We start from the raw sequence: 13,715 nt of genomic DNA, 5'->3' as shown, positions 1-13,715 counted from the left end.
TCCTGCACCCCAAACACACATTTTTCGGTTTTTGCAAAGAGTTTGTTTTTCCGAAGGGCCTGGAGCACCTTCCTGACATGCTCAATGTGGGAGGACCAGTCCTTGGAAAACACAAGTATATCATCAAGGTACACTACAAGAAATACCCCCAGATAGTCTCTTAAAATCTCATTTATGAAATTCTGTAACACCGCGGGAGCATTACACAACCCAAAGGGCATGACGAGATATTCTAAATGACCTTCGGGTGTATTAAACGCAGTCTTCCACTCATCCCCCTCTCTGATCCGGATAAGGTTATAAGCCCCCCGAAGATCGAACTTAGAGAACCATTGGGCTCCCTGAACCTGATTGAAGAGATCAGGAATCAAAGGATCCCCTATATTGGTTCCTTACAGTGACCTTATTCAAGTTTCGGTAATTGATGCACGGCCTAAGACCACCAACCTTCTTCCCCACGAAGAAGAAGCCAGCACCTACCAGAAAAGTAGAGGGGCAAATGTAACCCTTGGGCAGGCTTTCTTGGATATATTCTCGCATGGCTTCACGTTCAGGACAAGAGAGATTAAATATCCTACCTTCAGGGAGCTTAGCTCCTGGTACCAAATCGATTGCGCAATCATACTCTCTATGAGGAGGTAACTCTTTGGAGGCCCTTTTAGAAAAGACATCAGCGAAGTCCTGAATAAACTCAGGTAGAGTGTTCACCTCCTCAACGAGAGAAACCAAATTAATAGAAAAACATGACGTCATGCATTCATTACCCCATTTAGTAAGATCACCAGTATTCCAGTTAAAAGTGGGATTATGCGTCTGCAACCAAGGTAGGCCTAAAATCAAATCGGACGATAACCCCTGCATCACTAACACAGAACACTGCTCCAAATGAATGGAGCCAACAATGAGTTAAAAAACAGGGGTATGCTGCATAAAATAACCATTAGCAAGCGGAGGGGAATCAATACCCACTACCGGGACAGGTTTAGGCAAATCAATCAATGGCATAGCTAGAGACATAGCAAATTCCACAGACATAATATTAGTAGCAGACCCTGAATCCACAAAGGCACTGCCGGTGGCAGACCTTCCATCAAAAGAGACCTGAAAGGGAAGTAAGATTTTATTAGGCTTCATGTTTGCGGGAAATACCTGTGCGCCCAAGCGACCTCCCCGATGGTCACTTAGGCGAGAACGTTTTCCGGCTGCTTATTCTTGCACCTGGGACAGGAGTTCAATAGATGCTTGTCATCCCCACAGTAGAAGCAGAGACCATTCTTCCTGCGGAAATCTCTACGTTGTTGGGGAGACACGGAGGCCCCGAGTTGCATCTGTTCATCCGAGTTCTCCGTGGAAGAATGAAGCAACGGTACCTCTGGAGCCATTATAGGGGAGCCAGAGGTGAAGCCAGTACGTTCAAGTCGTCGTTCCCACAGACGTCGGTCAAGATGTACCGCTAAAGCCATAGCCTAATCTAGAGAGTCTGAAGTGGGATAGCTAACTAACAGGTCTTTCAGGGCGTTCGACAGACCCAATCTAAACTAGCACCTCAAGGCAGGGTCATTGCACCGAGAAGCTACACACCACTTCCTAAAGTCAGAACAGTACTCCTCAACGGGTCTCTTACCCTGACGTAAGGTCACCAGCTGACTCTCGGCAAAGGCAGTCTTGTCAGTCTCGTCATAGATGCGCCCGAGAGCAAAAAAAAAGGTAAACAGAAGAGAGTTCAGGGGCGTCAGGAGCCAAGGAGAAGGCCCATTCCTGGGGGCCGTCCTGGAGCCGGGACCTAATTATACCCACTCGCTGGCTCTCAGAACCTGAGGAGTGGGGTTTAATTGGAAATAGAGTCTACAACTCTCCCGAAAACAGAAAAAAAGTCTTCCATCCCCTGAGAACCGGTCAGGCAACTTGAGGTGGGGTTCAAGAGGTGAGGAGAAGGGCACTACCTGGGTAGCATCACGCTGGTTGAACCTCTGAGCCAGGTCTTGGACCTGTAGGGAGAGACCCTGCATTTGCTGAGCCAGGGCCTCAAGGGGGTCCATAGTAGAGTCAGGGACCTGGGTAAGAAAAGGTATAGGGCCTGTGATTATGTAATGAAACGGACGGTGAGGCGGACAGGGAGACAGACAGGTGAGCCCTAATCTACCCGAAACTCAATCCCTGCCTACTTGTACTGCCCGTCCTAAGTGATGGCGTACAACTGGGCGATGGTCCCTACGCTCATTAAATGCAAGACAGACAACACAAGACAAGGGCAACACAGAAGAAAAAGGGGGAGGTAGGGGCAGTTGCCCACGGAAACACTGTGAGCAACAGGCAGTGGTGAACGAGCAGAGACAAACCAGGAGAGTACGAAGTAGCAAATCAGAGCAGGAGAATAGTCAGTCAAGCCAGGGTTTATACGTAACGGCGGTCAATAAGGTAAATAGCAAGAATCGCAGAGCCAGGAAACCAGACAATCACAGGCAAGGAACATGCTGCAAATGAGGGTAAAAATAGACCAAGGGCGGGAGCTAGAACCGTCAGGCCAGGCTGTGATAGGTTCTCCCTCTCCTCAGCCTGCCAGCCTGAGTGGTAACAGATCGCGTCACTCTAGCAGACCTTGGAGCTGATGAAGGCTGATTAACCCCGGGCGTCGACACAGAACCTGTGTCTGGCAAACCCTTTACACATAGTCTTAGGCTGGATTCACACGACCATACTGAAAACATGATTACAGTACGGGACAGTTGTCCTGCAGCGAGGCAGGGACTCCTAGCATCGTACATAACTATGATGCTAGGAGCCCGGCTCCCTGCACTGTGTTCGGTCCGGGACTTGCGGCCAAAATACGTTCCGTCCATTACGGACGTAACATGGTCGTGTGAATCCAGCCTTAGGGTTCACACGCAAAGTCAAAAATGGCTGAAAATTACAGAGCTGTTTTCAGAGAACACAGCCTTTGATTTACAGCCGTTTTTGAAGTTGAAGACGTTTTTTGAGGTGTTTAGTTCTTGATGTTTTTGAAGCTGATTTTCCATTGACACAATGAAAAACATCTCCAAAAACGGCTCAAGAAGTGACATGCACCTTCTTTTTACGTGCCTTTTAAAATTCAATAGGCAGTGTTTGGAGGCGTTTATCCCCAGAATTACGCCTGAAAACACAGCGTGTGAATATACCCTTATAGATACACTGTCTCAGGTATATATATCCTTTTTTTTTTTTAGGGGGGTGGGCAAAGCATGTCTTGTGGCACAAGACAGTCTGATTGGACAGTCTGATTAGTGGGGGAGATATGGGGTCTGGCTTAGGCCTTTTGTTACACACTCAATGTAAAATTGTACACTAACTCGGAGCTGGCGTTGATTTCTGCTTTACATTACGTCCGTTACTGGCGTAAATGATAGTAAAATTGTCGCCCCTTTCCGCAAAGCACCACACACTTTTCAAAAAAGTGCCAAAGGCAGCGTAAACTGACCAAAAACTTTCCCGCAAATTGCCACTTTTGGGACTTTTCTATGCCAGATAAGCGGCTTAGCAAGGTTAATAAATTCTCCTCTAAGGCTACAGATAGTAATACAATATTTTAATGCAAGGATGTGTACACTCAGTGTCTGACTGTGGTACCTTGGACCCACCAAAGGAAATAATTCTTGGGGGTCTACACTTCAACTATATAGAAATAATGTAAACACTCTTAATTGTGTACTAAAAACGTGTGTAGTAAAACAAAGACCAATATTCCCACCATATAGTGACAGATATCAGTCCTACACAGGCGTTCTGCAGACCATATACACTACTGTTGAAAAGTTCAGGGTCATTTAGAAATTTCCTTATTTTTGAAAGAAAAGCACAGTTTTTTTCAATGAAGATAACATTAAATTAATCAGAAATACACTCTATACATTGTTAATGTGGTAAATGACTATTCTAGCTGCAAACAGCTGTTTTTTTTTTTTGTTTTTTTTTTTAAATCAATAGATTTTTACGATTTTTTTCAACTGTATAAACCATCCTTGGTCCTAGAACATGGACCTGTATAGAATCAGTACATACATGTGATATGTCAAAAAGGATATACATGAACAAGAAACAACAGACAACTTTGCTATGCCATGTACATACAAATGATAATACAAGTTATGTCATGGTTCCATATAAATCTCTTCATTTAGGTATAGTATTTCGATTTTACCCATAGCTCCCAATAACGGGCATTCTTTGTATAACCAGAGGGAGACTGTAATAGCACGGATTCATGGTGACATGCTACATTTACCCTGCCTATCACTTCCGACAGGGAAGGGGAAATGGGAAACTTCCAGGACTTGGCAATTGCCATTCTAGCAGCAATGAAGACATGGTGCACTAGTACCCGATGTTCTGCAAGGATTTCCTCTAATCCAATGTCTAGGAAAGCCAATTCCGGGCAGTAAGGAAGAGATATTCTTGTGATGTCTAATAATAGGCGAAAAACCTCTTTCCACATTTCTCCAACCTTGGGACAGGTCCACCACATATGCAAAGTGGATCCCAAGGAGCCACAACCCCTCCAGCAGCAATTGGAACTGCTTTGAAATATATGGGCACCTCTGGACGGTGTTAGGTACCATCTCAAGTGAATTTTACGGGTGAGTTCAATATGATTAACGCATTTGGAATGACGAGCAATCCAACTAGAGGCCTTCAACCATTGTACCATAGAAAACGTAGATCCCATCTCCCGTTCCCATCGCAGTATATGATCTGTCTTCCCCGAGGTCTGCTTTTTCAAGAGGAGATCATAACTACAAGCTAAGCCCTTACTGTGTCCTTGCCATTTAAACAGGAATTTGTGATATGAGGAAAGATTCGCAGGTTGAGCCGGGATAGCAAATGATTGTATCATATGCCGTATCTGGAGATACTGGTAAAACATGGTTCTAGTTACGCCATATTCCCTTACCAACTGCTCAAAAGATTTCAAGTGTCCTCCCTATATAAATCCGAAAGGGCTGTTACACCTAACATTTCCCATGTCTGCAAAAATACATGTGGGACTAAAGATTGGAATGCTTGCAACGGTATATGTTCATGAGATAGGTACACCCAATGATTTACGCATACCTTTAATTTCCAACATTTCAGTGCATCAGACGTAGTTACCAAGAACACCCTAGACCTATCTGCCCCCACATATGTCGCGGCCATCAGATTGCGAATGGAAGAGCGGGGAAACATCTCATTTTCCAACTGGGCCCAAAGGGACGGAGCTGTGGAGCTCCATAACGAACCTAACTGATCCATGATGGCAGCTACATTGTATGCGCTTACATCTGGGACTCCCAAACCCCCTTCCCTAACCTTCTGATACAATAAAGTCCTGGCTACTTTCGCTCGTTTATTATTCCAAATGAACTGGAGAAACAGGTTCTGAATTTGAGAGGAGATACTAGTAGGTATCAACAGTGGAATAGTCCTGCAAAAATATAAGTATTTGGGAAGCAATAACATTTTAACCAAATTGACTCTAGCAATCCATGATAGCTGGAACTTGTTCAGTCTTTCACACTCTAATCTCAAATCCGCTATGAGCCCTGAGCAGTTTTCTTGCAGAACAAGAGACAGCGAAGAGTGGAGTTTTATCCCCAAGTATACCAACCCTGAGTCTGGCCATGCCATATGAAAGTTGGACAAAGTACGTTTCATTTGCGGCTCTATATGTATTGGTAACATCATGGACTTAGAGACATTTAACTTATAATATGATACTTCAGAAAACTTAAAAATGATGCAGAGTAATTCTGCCAAAGATAAGATGGGAAAAGTGCAGGTCACAATAACATCATCCGCATATAATGCTATTTTGTGTTTCTTTCCACCCACCCGTATACCCGAGATACTCTCAGAACTTCTAATCATTTCCGCGAATGGTTCCATACATAGGGTAAAAATTAATGGGGATAAAGGACACCCCTGCCTAGTCCCATTAGAGATGCTAAAAGATCTAGAAAGAATACCGGAAGACAGAACCATAGCCGATGGCGAGGAATATAGAGAAAGTATGGCTGATTTTATAAAGGAATGAAAACCAAATTTATCTAAAGTACCTTCCAGGTATTGCCAGTTAACTCTGTCAAACGCCTTTTCGGCATCTAGGGAAATAAAAAGGGAGGCATTCGTAGAATCCCTGGCTATTTGTATAAGATCTAACATTCTGCGCGTACCGTCGCAGGCTTGACGGCCCTTGACAAACCCTACTTGTTCTAGTGCTATTAGGGAGGGCAAGCACTCATTTAATCTATTCGCCAATAGTTTGGCATATAATTTTATATCGCAGTTTAATAAGGATATTGGGCGAAAATTGGCAGGGGAATCAGGGGATTTGCCCGGCTTAGGAAGTGTAACTATAGTGGCCTGTAACATTTCAGGGGGAGGGGCCTGCTTATTCGCAATACCCATGAAAGTAGCTTGCATATATGGGATCAGCGAGTCTGCAAAAGTTCGATAATATTCATTTGGCAGCCCATCTGGCCCCAGGGATTTATTATGTTTGGAGTGAAGAATGGCTAATTTAATTTCCTCAACCGTAAAAGGGGTATTTAATTGCCTAATTTGGGCATCCGATAATGCTGGCAGTTGTATTTGTTCTAAAAAAGCATTCACCACAGATTCGGACACTTCAGGAAGGTGTTTATCCTGTTTAAGATTGTACAGGGAACTATAATATGACGCAAATGTATCAGTAATCTCTTGTCCTGTCTGCTGTGTTCAGCCAGGAAATTTTGGATTTAGCCACGTATTGTTTTACTCTTTTTGCCAGAATTTTACTGGGCCTATCTCCTTGGACATAAAAATTCCATTTGAGTTTTTCTAAAGTTTTCTCATATAGGAAAAGCTGGTGAGTACGCAGTTTGTCCCTAAAATGCCTTAAATCGTCTCGCAAGGTAGAAGAAGGTGTAACTTTTAATTCTGACTCCAATTTCCGTATATTACCAATAAGAAATTCAAATTCTTTATTTCTAGCCCTCTTTGCTCTAGCAGCAGCCTGAATAAACAAACCTCTTACAAATGCCTTATGTGTACACCAGAGGAGTTCAGGTGATGAGGCCGATGGACCATTAATCTCAAAAAATTCCTTCAAAACTGAGTCTATGGCGGCTTGGAGTTCTGGGGAATTTAATAAGAATGTACTCAGCCTCCAAGAAGAGTTCCGGGGTGCGATATATTGATCAGAAAGCTGAAGAGTAATTGGTGCATGATCTGACCAAGTTATCAAGCCAAGGGAAGAGGTCACCGAATTTGCTAAGACTTCTCTATCCACCAGAAAAAAAGTCAATCCTAGAGTACACCTTATGTGGGGAAGAAAAGAACGTGTAATCCCTTTCAGAAGAATGTTGGTATCGCCAAACGTCATGTAAGTCTTCTTCCAACACCCAGGAACTCAAGTCATGAGATAGTCTATTACTTCCCACAGAGCGATCTATATCTTTGTTCACCACTATATTAAAGTCGCCGCATAATATTAATCCCCCTTTCTGCACAGACTTAGCCTTTGACAGTACCTTTTTAACCCCTTAAGGACGCAGCCTAGTTTTGGCCTTAAGGCTCAGAGCCCATTTTTCAAATCTGACATATTTCACTTTATGTGGTAATAACGTCGGAATGCTTAAACCTACCCAAGCGATTCTGAGATTGTTTTCTCGTGACACATTGGGCTTCATGTTCGTGGTAAAATTTATTCAATATATTCAGTGTTTATTGGTGAAAAATTGCAAAATGTAGAGAAAATTTTGAAAAAATTGCATTTTTCAGAATTTAAATGCATCTGCTTGTAAAACAGACGGTTATACTACCCAAAATAGTTACTAGTTCACATTTCCCATATGTCTACTTTAGATTGGCATCGTTTTTTGAACATTCTTTTATTTTTCTTGGACGTTACACGGCTTAGAACATAAACAGCAATTTCTCATATTTTTAAGAAAATTTCAAAAGCCTTTTTTTTAAGGTACCTCTTGAGTTCTGAAGTGGCTTTGTGGGGCCTATGTATTAGAAACCCTGATAAAACACCCCATTTTAAAAACTAGACCCCTCAAAGTATTCAAAACAGCAGTTAGAAAGTTTTTTAACCCTTCAGGCATTTCACAGGAATTAAAGCAAAGTGGAGGTGAAATTTGCAAATTTCATTTTTCTTGCTGAATTTCAATTTTATCCATTTTTTTTCTGTAACACAGAAGATTTTACCAGAGAAACACTACTAAATATGTATTGTCCAGATTCTGCAGTTTTTAGAAATGTCCCACATGTAGCCCTACTGCGCTCGTGGACTAAAACACAACCCCTAGAAGCAAAGAAGCACCTAGTGCATTTTGAGTCCTCTTTTTTATTAGAATATATTTTAGGCAGCATGCCAGGTTTGAAGAGGTGTTGAGGTGTCAAAACAGTAGGAATCCCCCAATAGTGACCCCATTTTGGAAACTACACCCCTCAAGGAATTCATTTAGGGTTGTTGTTAGCATTTTGACCACACAGTTTTTTCACAGCACGTATTTGAATTGGGCTCTGAAATGAAAAAAATTTCATTTTTTCCAATAAAATGTCATTTGTGATCAAAATTTCTTATTTTCACAGAGAACAAAATACCCCATTTTGTTGCCCAATTTGTCCTTAGTGTGGCAATACCCCATTTGTGGTGATAAACTGCCGTTTGGGCCCATGGGAGGGCTCAAAAGGAAAGGAGCGCTATATGTTTGTTGGAGTCCAGATTTTGCTGGATTGGTTTTCGGGTGCCATGTCGCATTTGCAGAGCCTCAGAGGTATCAAAGCAATGGAAACCCACCAAAAGTGACCCCATTTTGGAAACTACACCCCTCAAGGAATTCATTTATGGTTGTTGTTAGCATTTTGACCACACAGTTTTTTCACAGCACCTATTTCAATTGGGCTGTGACATTAAAAAAATGACATTTTTTCCAATAAGATGTAATTTTTTACCAAAATTTCTTAGTTTCACAGGGAACAAAATACTAAATTTTGTTGCCCAATTTCTCCTGAGTGCATCAATACCCCATTTGTGGCAATAAACTGCCGTTTGGGCCCATGGGAGGCCTCAGAAGGGAAGGAGCGCTGTGTGTTCTTTGGAGTACAGATTTTGCTGGTTTGGTTTTCGGGTGCCATGTCGCATTTGCAGAGCCTCAGAGGTATCAAAGCAATGGAAACCCACCAGAAGTGACCCCATTTTGGAAACTACACCCCTCAAGGAATTCATTTATGGGTAATGTGACCATTTAGACTCCATAGTTTCTTCACAGAACTTATTTGAATTGGGCTGGGAATTTAAAAAATATATATTTTTTCCAATAATATGTCATTTTAGCTCAAAAATTCTTATTTTCACAAGAAATAAAATACTCCATTTTGTTGCCCAATTTGTCCGGAGTGCGGCAATATCCCATTTGTGGTGATAAACTGCCATTTGGGCCCATGGGAGGGCTCAGAAGGAAAGGAGCGCTGTGTGTTCTTTGGAGTACAGATTTTGCTGGATTGGTTTTCGGGTGCCATGTCGCATTTGCAGAGCCCCAGAGGTATCAAAGCAATAGAAACCCACCACAAATGACCCCATTTTGGAAACTACACCCCTCAAGGAATTCATTTATGGGTGTTGTGACCATTTTGACCCCATAGTTTTTTCACAGAACTTATTTGAATTGGGCTGGGAATGAAAACAAAATTATTTTTTTCAAATAATATGTAGTTTTGGCTGAAAATTTCTTATTTTCACAAGAAACAAAATACCCCATTCTGTTGCGCAATTTGTTCTGAGTGCCGCAATACCCCATTTGTTGTGATAAACTGCCGTTTGGGCCCATGGGAGGGCTCAGAAGGAAAGGACCACCATTTGGCCTACTGGGGATTTTCTAGTGCGAAGTCATGTATGCAGAAGCCCCTGAGGTACCAGTACAGTTGAAATCCGCAAGAAGTGACCCCGTTTTAAAAACTACACCCTTAAGGCATTCATCTAGAGGTGTAGTGAGCATTTTGACCGGAGACCTACACCCCATAAACTGTAATGTGGGTTCTCCCGGGTATGGCAATACCCTACATGTGGCTGTTATCAGCTGCCTGGACACACAGCAGGGCCCAGAGGGGAAAGACGAGGGGGGATAAGCTGTGCGGAGTGCATCAGGGTAAGTAAAATTGGGGTAAATTATAAACCAAGGGATGTATGATAAATTTTAAAACACTCTTTCATACAGAGCTCTGGTTATTCGGGACACGTGTCACATTGATATATTGTGTGATCCATTATCGCCCTCTTATAGCAGACTTTGCACCTCTTTTGACTTTTTCCCTTCTTGCCAGTTTGGGGAACTTCTCCTGGAAAGTGTTGCCCTGGTACGATGCGTGTGGGCTCGCTTCCAGAAGTACTGGGTGCCCCCCCTTCTTGGTCCATAAAGATTAGGTTCTTGATAATCACCTCTTGAAATTCCAGGAAAGTTCCCGTCTGGCCTGCACATCGACGTAGCACGTACGCATTGTACAAAGCCATCTGTATGATGTGCCCGGCCAGCTTCTTATACCACACCGCATGGCGCTGTAGGGCTTCAGGGCTTGATCTTACAAGTCCATCCCTCCCATATACCTATTGTAGTCCAGGATGCAGTCTGGTTTGGGGGTGGCCTTTCCTTCATATATCCTAAACCTGTAGGTATACCCTGATGCACTCTCGCAGCTTATACATCTTCACGCCATACCTTGCCCTCTTACCCGGCAGGTACTGGCGGAATTGAACCCTCCCTTTAAAATGTACCAGGGACTCATCAATAGAAATACACTTCTCGGGGGTGTATGCTTGGGAAAACCGGGCACTGGAACGGTCTAATAGGGGTCTCCGTTTATACAAACGGTCAAATCTGGGGTCATCTCGGGGTGGGCATGGCTCATTATCAGTATAATGTGAGATGCGAAGTATTGCCTCATTTATTTATTTTTTTAGGTTCCAGTTCAGTTCTGAAGTTGCTTTGAGGGGCCCATATATTAGAAACGCCTATCAAACACCCCATTTTAGAAACTAGACCCCTCAAAGTATTCACAACAGCATTTAGAATGTTTATGAACCCTTTAGGTGTTTCACAAAAATTTAGAGCAAAGTAGAGGTGAAATTTACATTTTTTTTTGTCAGAAAATCCTCTTTATACCATTTTTTTTATAACACAAAAGGATTTATCAGTGAAACGCAACTTAATACGTATTGCCCAGATTCTGCAGTTTTGAGAAATATCCCACATGTGGCCCTAGTGCGGTAATAGACTGAAGCGCCGGCCAACGAAGCAAAAGGAGCACCTAGTGGATTTTGAAGCCTCTTTTTTATTAGGCACCATGTCCGGTTTGAAGAGGTCTTGTGGTGCCAAAACATTGGGAACCCCCCAAAAGTGACCCCAATTTGGAAACTAGACCCCTTGAGGAATCCATTGTAGTTTTCTTGGGGTGCATGCGACTTTTTGATCAGTTTTTATTCTATTTTTAGGTGGCGTGGTGACTAAAAAACAGCAATTGTACGATTGTTTTTTTTTTCTGTTTTTTTTACAGCGTTCACCGTGCGCTATAAATGACATATTCACTTTATTCTGCGGGGCGATACGATTACGGCGATACCAGATGTTTATAGTTTTTTTTTATGTCTTATGGCGTTTGCACAATAAAATACGTTTTGTAAACAATCATTCACTTTTTGTGTTACCTTATTCTAAGAGCCAGAACGGTTTTATTTTTCAATCAATAAAGCCGTGCGAGGACTTATTTTTTGCGTAACGAACTGTAGTTTCAATCAGTACCATTTTTCGGTACATGCCACTTTTTGATCTCTTTTTATTCCATTTTTTGGGAGGTGAAGTGACCAAAGAATTGTGATTGTGGTTCGGTTTATTATTATTTTATTTTACAGCGTTCACCGTGCGGGATAAATAATGAAATAATTTTGTAGTTCAGGCCGTTACGGACGCGGCGATACCAATTATGTATCGTTTATTTGTTTGTTTATATATTTTTATTAATAATAAAGGACTGATAAGGTAAAAAGGGGGATTTTTACTTTTAATACTTTTAAATCTTTTATTTTCTTATTTTTACACATCTTTTTTTAACTTTTTTTTAACTTTATTACTTTGTCCCACTAGGGGACATGAGGGCAGGAGGCCCTGATCGCTATTCTAATACACTGCACTACATGCGTAGTGCAGTGTATTAGAACTGTCAGCTACTCACTGACAGCAAGCATAGTGGGTCCTGACGTTGTCAGGACCCACTAGGCTTCCGTCTATGGCATAGCCGGACGCCATTGTTTGGTGTCCGGTTGCCATAGTCACCATCGCCGGCCGCTATCGCGTAGCAGGCCGGCGATGGCAGCTTAACCCCTAAAAAGCCGCGATCTCTATAGAACGCGGCTTTTAAGGGGTTAATCAGCGGGGACACAGCGATCGGTCCCCGCTGTAGGAGCTGTGACAGCTGCTGAACAAGACAGCAGCGTCACAGCTCCTGTATGTGTCGGGAGGACGGCCGAAACGGCCGTTACTCCCGAGTCGTACTATTACGGCATGGAGCGCGAACGATACAGCTGCCATGACGTAATAGTACGTCAAGGAGCGGGAAGGGGTTAAGGAAGGGAAGTTGTCTGACATTAGATGCATATACAGAGACCAACGTGTATGAGAGGTTATCAATTTCACATACTAAAATAATAAATCTACCCTGTGGATCAGAAACAACAGAAATGCATTTAAAAGCAAGCGACTCCTTCACAGCAATAATTACCCCTGCCTTCTTTCCACTGTTAGAGGCATAGTATACATGAGGAATCTTTTTATGTTTAAATAGGTGACAATCTTTGGAGGACAAATGTGACTCCTGCACACATATTACATCCCCGTTGGACTTGAACACCTCTTTCCATAGTAAAGATCTCTTGAAGGGAGAGTTCAAGCCATGAGCATTAACAGAAAGTATTGTAAGACCCATTGAGACATATGAAAAAAGTAGTTAGGGTTATGGCATAGCAATGGAGAACCAACACAAAACATCACAAAAAAAGAAACAGGAAAAAACATCCAATACGAATATGCTATATAGCACATTTACCAACCAGGAGATTCCTTCTTGCAGGGAAAAGACAATGGAGGCAAAAGTTCAGCCCAAGAACTGTAGACAGGAATAGAACCGTCCACACGAGAACTCCGAAAGCCTTGATGGAGTCTCCGTTTCTGCCTACTCCTCGAATCCGACCACAACGGCGATATCATCTCCGGCTTAGAAGGATTCCTGAGACGAGGACTTGAAGACGGGGACGTCATGAGACCCCAAGAAAGCAAAAGTTCTTTCGCCGAGGTCGGTGAGAGGCAGATATGTTGAGTGCCATTCCTGGTGATTATTAATTTTACTGGGATTCCCCATTTGTACAATATGCCGTTATCCCTTAGAAGTCTCGTCATCATTGCAAACTCCTTTCGACGTAGCATGGTCGCCACTGACAAATTCGGGAATAAAGCAATGTCCTTAAAGCGGTCAGTTAGGTCAGGAGAGGCATTCATTCCTCTAAGAAATTCATCCTTTATATGAAAGAAGTGGATTCGAGCAATTGTATCTCTTGGTAGGTGAGCGGCAATGTGCTTAGGTTTAGGGATTCTGTGAATCCTATCTATGGTGAGATCCAGAGCCGATTTTTGCGGTAAAACGATGCCCATGAGGACTGTGAGGTA

Source organism: Rhinoderma darwinii, chromosome 1 (assembly GCF_050947455.1).
Source record: "Rhinoderma darwinii isolate aRhiDar2 chromosome 1, aRhiDar2.hap1, whole genome shotgun sequence".
Lineage (NCBI taxonomy): Eukaryota > Metazoa > Chordata > Amphibia > Anura > Rhinodermatidae > Rhinoderma > Rhinoderma darwinii.
The sequence above is the reverse complement of the archived record's forward strand: the minus strand, read 5'-3'. Positions refer to the sequence as shown.